Source organism: Myotis yumanensis, unplaced genomic scaffold, assembly GCF_028538775.1.
Source record: "Myotis yumanensis isolate MYYU_CA2020_CCGP unplaced genomic scaffold, mMyoYum1.0.hap1 SCAF_13, whole genome shotgun sequence".
Lineage (NCBI taxonomy): Eukaryota > Metazoa > Chordata > Mammalia > Chiroptera > Vespertilionidae > Myotis > Myotis yumanensis.
The window spans coordinates 37,296,975-37,306,329 of NW_027223764.1; the positions used below are offsets into that span (position 1 = coordinate 37,296,975).

Genomic DNA, 9,355 nt, shown 5'->3' on the forward strand with positions numbered 1-9,355 from the left:
ATTAAAGTACTTTTTTCCCCTTCCTTGAAAAAAAATGTTTTCATTGGTTTCAGAGAGGAAGGGAAAGGAAGAGAGAGATAGAAACATCTATGATGAGATAGAATCATTGATTGGCTGCCTTCTGCATACCCCACACTGGGGATTGAGCCAACAACCCAGGCATGTGACCTGACTGGGAATTGAACCCTGACCTCCTGGTTCATAGGTTGGTGCTCAACCACTGAGCCATGCTGGTTAGGCTTCCCTTCCTTTTTCTGTGCACCTCACTGAGAAATACTCCTCCTCTTCCAGGAAGTATCAGTGATGGCATGAATTCTTCAGCATATTATAATGTGAATTTTAGCCAGGCTATAAGTCACAATGTGAATCTCCACGAGGCCACGTTACAATGCATTTAGAAGAGGTTCAGTAGCAAGGATTCCACAGCCACAAGAACCATTTCTGCAGTTAAATTCTCATATCACCAATCCACCCATCCTGGAACTAATATGACAGGATTTGTTCCACTTGTTGACCATCAGATAAGAAATCTAACAAGCCATACCTTTTATATGATCTTGATATAAACATATTTTATGAGATAAAATTAATGTCTTGGACTACAAAATAAGCTTTTGATCCAATGGATCATTTTTGAAGAACCAGATTCAGATTCTGCGCTTTCCTTAAAGTCAATCCATAATAGCCCCTCTGTCACCAAGTCTAATTCCTCTATGTGTGAAGGTGCTATAGGTTCTAATAGTAACCTTGAATCTCTCCCACCATGCCTTAGAAGGGGCTGTAGGAGGTTACTACCCAGACCCCAGTAAGCTTTGTCACATGGATCTCAGGAGTGATTCTGGTTTCCACAGGGACCTTGCATTTCAACATATTCCACAACCACACTTACCATTTACAGCCAAGTGTATCAGAATCCACTTTCAAATCTTTTCCATGGCCTGGGAAGTCACAGAAAATAAGGAGTAGGTCCCTGAATGACCCAGACAGAAACTTAAGTTATGATGGATGCCGTGCTAAAGCTCCGCACATCCCTTTTTCTGTAGATGAAATTGTCCGCATGCCTGTTGATCCTTTGAACAGCATGCTAAGTGAGTACTACCTGACAGATATGTAAGTGTCACTCATCCGTGATATCAGACAAAGAGAGACAAGTAAAGTTGCTGATCAGAACTGTTATAAGAGCAAACTGGACATAATTTTGAATCCAGAAGATGCTGTATGTAATTTGCAAGCAAAGAAAGAAACTCTCAAGAGCGAGCGAGCGATCGAGCCCAGTGTAACAGTCCTATTAACATAATGAAACAGAAACTGCGTGGCCTTTATCAGGGTATTTCTAGTAGGTTAAATGATGACGGTAGGCCAGTCAATCCAAACCAATATGCTCTTCAATGCAGCCATGACAGGAGTGTTTTGATTGTACCCAAGGAACTGGTGACTGCAGGGCACAAAAAGGAAACCCAAAAGGGAAAGAGAAAAAGTGAGAGAAGAAATTGAAAATGGATTGATTCCATTAATATGTATAAAGTAGTAATGTTCAGATGATATATGGACCATAAACCATTGAAACGGCTTCAAGGTTTAGCTCAGGTGTTATGTAAGTATCTTTTAAGTACTACTACCTGAGTTACTCAGTTAAGGCTGCTATGAAGCTTATATGGACAAGTGTAGGACTTCAAGATCAGACCTGTGGGGAAGCTGGGGAAAGCCACAACTTTCCAAGTCCTCCTGAATTATATGCACAGTTCATACATATATACAGAATGTGTGACATGAAAACTTGATATGACCATCCAGACACTTTGGTAAGTAAGGTGGTTACTTTAAAGATAGTAAACACTGGATGTAATTGTTCTAAAATGTATTTAAGTTTTTGACTTGAAATGCAAAGTAGCCTTAACATTCTCATTTAGTTTGTTAGCACTGAAATATATGAACTTTTCAAAACCTATTTTAAATTCTTATGAATACCTAAATTATAACTCTCTGTGGAAATAAATTTTATACTTGAATAATTAAAAACTTAACTTTTCCCTTATATACAGAAATTCCAAGCAAATTGAATATTTTTCCTCCAAAATACCCACATTCAGAAATACAGGTAAATATCTAACAAATAGGTCCGCATGTTAGACTCAATCCAAATTAAAGTCAATATAGTCTATTAAACTGATAAGGAAAATTCCAACTTGGATTTAATAGAATACTATAGGAAATAAAAAAATTATAAGTGGCCAAGCTCTAAACCATGGTATAAAAATGAAAACTGAAACTTTTAAAAATAGTACATTAGGCTTTACTGGCTGAGAAGAAAGATCTCTGTAATATCGGGTAGGAGAGAGAGCGGAGCTAGCTACCTGTGTATTAAGAAACAGAACTCCCAGACAAGTAAGGCAGCCTGAAGGGATGGTCTCATTTATAACATCGATGTCTCACCAAAAAACTTGCATAGCTTCATGTGAAAACATTGCAGGCCATACCTGAGCACAAACCAACAATAGGGGAAGAATCAATAGACGAGCATAGACTACAACCAAAGAACTGGAAATACTGAAACCACATGAAACAGGAAAGTATCAAGCAAGTGGACTTGAGAATGAATTAAGTCATTAATCCTAGAAATAATGGCATTGAAATGCAAATGATTGAACATCAGTACCATTAGTCTAAGGTTTAATTTCAAAATGAGGTTGTCAGATATTTCAACCATAAGAATCATTTGCCTAACAAGTCAAAGTATTATCTTGGGTTGTAAAAATGCAGTGCTTTATAAGAGAGATTTTTATAATAAACTTTTTCTCCATTCTAAATTGGTCCTAGGTATTTCTTTCAAGCTCTAGGTTTTGCCACAATAATGCTTCTAGATACAAGCATCTTCTGATCAGTTTTATACAATTATCACTTTACGTGTTGACATGGTGGCTCTGCAAAGGAGTAGTCCCTCAATGTCTCAACCTTTGGTATTTAGATTACAGCTCAGGGCACTTTGCCACAGAAATTATTTCAAGTCTACAGTAAAAATTCTACAGTACCAATTTACTTGTAGGCTTCAAAACCATTAGTAGCCTTATTACTCAATTATTGTCTAATTGTCACACTCCCCCAAATCGCTGGACCACAATGAAATATAGGCAGACATCAAATTGGCAAGGAAAAAAAGGCGCATAGTGGAGCACTGGGACTCAAAGATTCACAACAACAAACTTAAAGCTGTAAACTGAGTCTGGAAGGTATTTTGGCGCATTGTAACCAAAGGTCAATGAATTAAACTTCTAATTTCTTGACACCACCACACACAACAAAAATCACACTGATTCAGGGTGGGTAAATCTAAGCTGCTTACTCAACCATCATTGATAACCCACTTTTAGCAGTGGAAAGATTTTAGTCTCAACTCCCTATTTAGGTTGAGGAACTGATATACAAAGGTTGACTAAACTGTTTTACTAGTTCAGTTGTCTTAACATGCAAGTTATTGTGGAGTTGAGGATAATGTTATGAGAAAAAGGAATCCGGTCTAGTCAGCTTCAGACTTGGGGAACTGATCATTTTTAAAAGGCCAATTATAATTGAAGCTGTACGCATTTTACTGAGTATAACTATTGAACCAAGCTCTTCACTTCTCTGAACCATTCCTTATTTAATAGCTAAACCAGACCAGTTAATTTTAACATAGATAAGCAGTTAAGACTTGGTGAACTGAGAAACAATCCCATGAAAACAAGGTTTGTGCAAAATGTGTTCCCAATGATTTGGTATGAGGTTTAAAAACAAACCTCAAGGGGACCGTAAGAACTAGACTTGTGCCTGGCTGGTATGTCTTAGTGGTTGAGTGCCGATCCAGGAACCAGGAGATCATGGTTTGATTCCAGGTCAGGGCATATGCCTGGGTTGTGGGCTTGATCCCCAGTCGTGGGGTGCTAGAGGTGGCTGATCGATGATTCTCTCTCACTCCCTCACCTTTCCTCTCTCTGAAATCAATAAAAACATATTTTAAAAAAAGAACTATACCCTTAATATGAGTAATGTTTACTTTTATATTAGTTCGTAGAGTTAGCCCTTGGCCTCCTGTAAGTACATTTTTCCCCTTCTGAATTTACAGTGGACTGACCCAAACCTAAATTCCATTTTAAATTGGTTTGAGCATAACACTAGTGTTACTTCCCTGAACTATAGAACTATTACTGAAATCATCCTTCCATCCTAAAACTGCATTTGTTAGAAAGTGAAATCTTGCAGACAACCCGATGCTCAGCATCTCATTCCCTTCCCGTTGCCTTCAGCAGAATGCCTTGCTGAACATCCTCACAGGTGAGATTAGATTCTTGGTCAAATGTATAAAATTAACAAATGTATGCTACAACAAGAACCTCTGGATATTTGAGTTGTTCCCTATCAAAGCCGACCCAGGTCAGTACTGATCAATTTCCATATCGAAGCCTCAACAAGATGTGGGCCTATGATGCCTATATTGACTTAATCACTTAAAAATTTAAGAGTACGCCTTTACTTAACAGCTGGATCAGCTTTTCCACCTATTTGCTCATTTTTGAGTAATACACTTGTTCAACTAGACTTAGCAAAAATTTACTTGCAGCACTAGTGGTGTGGCATTAATATTTTATGGGGAATATCAACCATCTGGGCACGTCAGTTCCATAAAGATCGATTTAAGTAAAATTAGACCAAGAATGTACATGTATTTTGGGTATTCTTATCAGTGTTCTACTTTCTGGAAAGGCACATACCTACACTTTTGAGCTGTTATGAGGAGCTGAGACATTCTTTTAAAACCTCCCTTGGTTATGAAATTAGCTCAGTAGTTCAAATATTTAGCACAAGTAGCAATTGCTAGGATCACTTTTACAGGAAAACCTGTTTAATGATTTCTTGATTATAACTTCTCTTTCAAGCTTTGGGTGTATGGATCAAAGTGGAATGTTGAGTGTTTACTACTTTTTAGGGCTTGATTAGCCAGACAAGGTTATCAGAACTCTCAGTGAAAAGGATTACAGAAGATCTTTGGGGAGAAGGGCCACCTTGTCTTTAGATGGCCGTCACTATTATCGGAGGACTGGGGTTAGAGTAACTTGTGAAGGATTCTGATTCAGGGATTGGAGTCTAGAAATGTATCCTTTTAATTAGCTCCATAGGTGAATCTGCTCTCAGACAAATCACAAAGAAAGTAAATAAAATTTGTGTGCGTGTTTGAATGAATGTCAAAAGAATAAAATACAATCTTTGCAGGGAACTCCTGAGAATTATTTTCCCTTTATTGTAATGTCCCACTCTAATTCTGGTGCAGGAATGCAATCTTTGAGGCAGACAAGTCTTTCCCCAGCCCCAGTTTTATTGAGGTACTAGAGGCCCAATGCATGAAATTCGTGCAAGAGTAGGCCTTCCTGCCGAAACCGGTTTGGCTCAGTGGATAGAGCGTCGGCCTGCGGACTGAAGGGTCCCAGGTTCGATTCCGGTCAAGGGCATGTACCTGGGTTGCGGGCACATCCCCAGTAGGAGATGTGCAGGAGGCAGCTGATCGATGTTTCTCTCTCATCGATGTTTCTAACTCTCTATCTCTCTCCCTTCCTCTCTGTAAAAAATCAATAAAATATATTTAAAAAAAAAAAAAAAAGAGTAGGCCTTCCTTCCCCTGGCTGCTGGCACTGGCTTCCCTCTGGCACCCGGGACCCGGTCTAATTAGCATATCATACTTTTATTATTATAGATAACTGACAAATAAAATTGTAAGATATTTAAAGTGTACATCATTATGATTTGATATGCTAGTATGTATACATTATGAAAGGATTCCCCCATCTAGTTAATTAACACTCTAATCGTCTCACATATTTATCCTTCTTGTGTGTGAGAGAACATTTAAGTTCAACACTAGTAGCAAATTTCAATTATACAACATAGTATTATCAACTATAGGCATGCTATGCATTAGCTTCTCAGACCTTATTCATCTTACAGCTGAAAGTTTGCATTCTATTACCCACCTCTCCCTATTCCTTTCTCCCTGCCCCCACCCAGCTCCTGGCAACCACTTTTTTTACTCTCTGGACCTTGAGGGAATTATACTAAGTGAAATAAGTCAGAGAATGACTGTCTTTTCCAATGATTTATCCCAGAGCCGAGGGTTTATTATTCACTTAGCAATTTCTAGGTCCCAGTAAGGAGCTTACAAGCTATTTGACAAATATGAGAAAATTGTTATTTGATAACTTTGGAAGTTGTAGTGGTAATTTGAAAGTTTAACAAAAATGAATGCAAAAGAAAACAGCAATGATAATTTTTTCAGAGATAAGCAGGCTAGTGAGACAAAAGGTAATTTGGATTTGGGTGGTTTTGGAATTTTTAAATTTTCTATAGGAGCCCTTCCCTAAATCTTTGGGACTTTGTTAATTCTGGGATTTAACCACTGCAGGGTTGGTTATTTTTCAGAAGTTCAGCTAAATTCTGGGCTCTAAGTTTGGCTTTTAAGGGCTTCAGCCTTTGCTATTGAAAGCTGTTGGTCATCTATGACACCTTTTTGGTGTCATTTTTTTTCTGGACAATTTCTGCAAGGAAAATAGATATTAAAAGAATATGATTTGAGTGTGGCAAGGATTTTGATTGGGCTTAACAATGTTGACTTAGGAAAAAACAAACAAAAACAAAAACGAAACCTCTGAGAGGCAGGTACTGTATTTCTGAGCCATCTGTAGAACTGAGCTGAGTGAGAGGAGTGTCTCCAGTAATGGAAATGGCGATTAACTACTGATCACATGATGGAAATGGAGAAAAAATGAAGTCACATTATAAGATAAGGTAAGTGGAAATAGGCCAGGAACCCAGGTACAGGCCAGGAACCCAACCGGCATAGGAAGCAGTATTAGAAACAAGAGTCAAATAGGAATCAGTATCAGAAACAAGAGTCAAGAACAGGAATTTTGGGAAATACTAGGGTTCAGTCAGCAATTTAGTAAACATCATAGTAGTTTTATACTCTAGCTCCAATACTTACTAGCTGTGTGACTCTGATTGAGTTACTCAACCTCTCTGATCCTCAAATTTCCTAGTTATAAATTATGTTAATTATGAGTACATAAAAGAGCTGCTGACATAATTATTATTCATACTAGAGGTCTAGTGCACAAAATTCATGCATGTGTAGGGTCACTAGACCTGGCTGGCAATCAGGGGTGGTTAGGGCCTTCCAGTTGCCAGCCGGGGCCTTCCTTCTGGCAACTGGCCAGTGCCTCCCTTCCCCAGCTGCCAGATGCCAGCCAGGGCCTTCCTTCATTCTTCGCCACCCCGTGGTGGTCAGTGCACGTCATAGTGAGCAATTGAACTCTTGGTCTCCTGGTCGAACTCCCAAGGGGACAATTTGCATATTAGGCTTTTATATATGTAGATAGAGACCTGGTGCACGGGTGGGGTTTGGCTGGCCCACTCTGATGGGGGCCATTGGGGCTGGGCCAGCGGGGAGGAGGGGATGTGGGTGGTTAGCCAGCCGGCCTGGCCCCCAATTGGGGTTTTGGGGGCCGGGCCAGTGTGTGTGTGTGGGGGGGCGATTGGGCCTCAGATCAGGCCAGTTGGCTGCCACAGTGCACATCAAAGCCATCGGTTATTCCAGTCGTTCTGGTTGTTCTGCCATTTGGTTGCTGGGCTTTTGTAGATTAGTATTATTACTATGTGGTTCTCTGCCTCTCCTAATAGGAGATTTTGACCAATTGTCCTGGGCATGTGAGTGAGGCCAGCATGAGAGACAGATATGGATTGGCTGGTCACTCTGCCCTTGTCAGAGCTGGTTATCTCACAGGTGACTTCTGTAACTCTCAGTCAAACACTGGCAGGATTCACCACATTTGTGAAGCTGATATTACTGTGCTCCATTTGTCTTCATTTCCTCTGCATCAACAACAGCTTGATTTTCTCATTAATGGAGCATTTGCTTAGGAATTATTTTCCAGAGGAACTTAACCACTAATCCCTTTTATGATAACAAAACCACCAAGAAGCTCCCTGTATCAGCTAGGGTCTCAGCAGGCAACAGATGGCATACTCAAATTGGATAATTTATGGAGAGTTTAATAAAGGAGTTATTTAGAAAAGTGGGGCCAGTATGTAGAGAATTTATTAGGGGCGTTGCAGAACCTGGGGTTAGTAACTACCACATCCTCTGCCCACCCCTAACCTTGAAAAGAGAGGCAGTGGGGAGGCTATCCCTAGATAGAGACAGTGAGAACTCCATAACAGGAGCTGTAGTATCTGAAAGATGAAGGCCATCTATGGCAACCCTGCCGGGAAGGAGCCAAAGGAGCAGATAACCCAGCCTCATACTTTCTCCTCTCTCTGGTCAGTTTGTACTACCCACCAGCCAAACCCAGGGGAAAGCTAGAGGGCAAGGGAGCCTGATGAGTCAGACTATGCAGGTCATTGTCCGTAATTCTGGAGAGACAAATGGAAGATACTCAGCTCACCCTCTCCTAGAGGCTCTTAGCTGCCAAGTGTAGCCATGGTGAGTGTGTTTAGGTCTATTAGGTGATGGTAGTGCAAGATACTTATTTCAGAAATACATTTATTGAATCCTGAACCCCTCAAGAACTTGATGACACTGAGTAAGAGTGTGACAGAACTGGATTCTACTCTGCTGTACCACCTAATATCTCTCTTTTTAAAAAAATATATTTTATTGATTTTTTACAGAGAGGAAGAGAGAGGGATAGAGAGTTAGAAACATCAATGAGAGAGAAACATCGATCAGTGCCTCCTGCACACTCCCTACTGGGGATGTGCCCACAACCAAGGTACATGCCCTTGACTGGAATCAAACCTGGGACCCTTGAGTCTGCAGGCTGATGCTCTATCCACTGAGCCAAACCGGTTAGGGCTCACCTAATATCTCTTATATGCTCTTGAGAAAGACACTTATCTCAGCCTCACTTTCTTCACCTGCAAAATGGGAGTAATGATACATTTATGACAGAATTGTCATAGGAGTAAGGAAATAATATAAGTGAAAATAATTTTATTTTTATTTCAAATGACTACATTACATACATATTATAAAAGAGTATAGAGAGATACTATGCTTTCTGCCCTTTATTATCAAAGAATTTGCTCTATTCTGGATGAAAAGTTATAATTCTAGTGAACAAAAAATAAGACACTGAAATCTACATGGTGTTCTGTTAAAATATGACTTTGATTCTCACTGGGGAGCCTAAAAGTTTCATTCAAAGTGAAGATTGTTGATTAATTTATACCTATGGAAGCTTCGTATGACATCTCCAAATCTGTCTGTAAGAAAATGGCTCTAAATTGTTTATGGCTTTAGAAAAATCTAACAAATGAAAAAGTGATGCTTTGG

At 39.6% G+C, this 9,355-nt stretch overlaps 1 pseudogene; it reads left to right on the plus strand.

Moving 5' to 3' along the window:
• The first annotated feature begins 227 nt into the window (after nucleotides 1-227).
• Nucleotides 228-1,494, plus strand: LOC139022191 (nuclear factor erythroid 2-related factor 3-like; annotated as a pseudogene).
• Nucleotides 1,495-9,355: the final 7,861 nt, after the last annotated feature.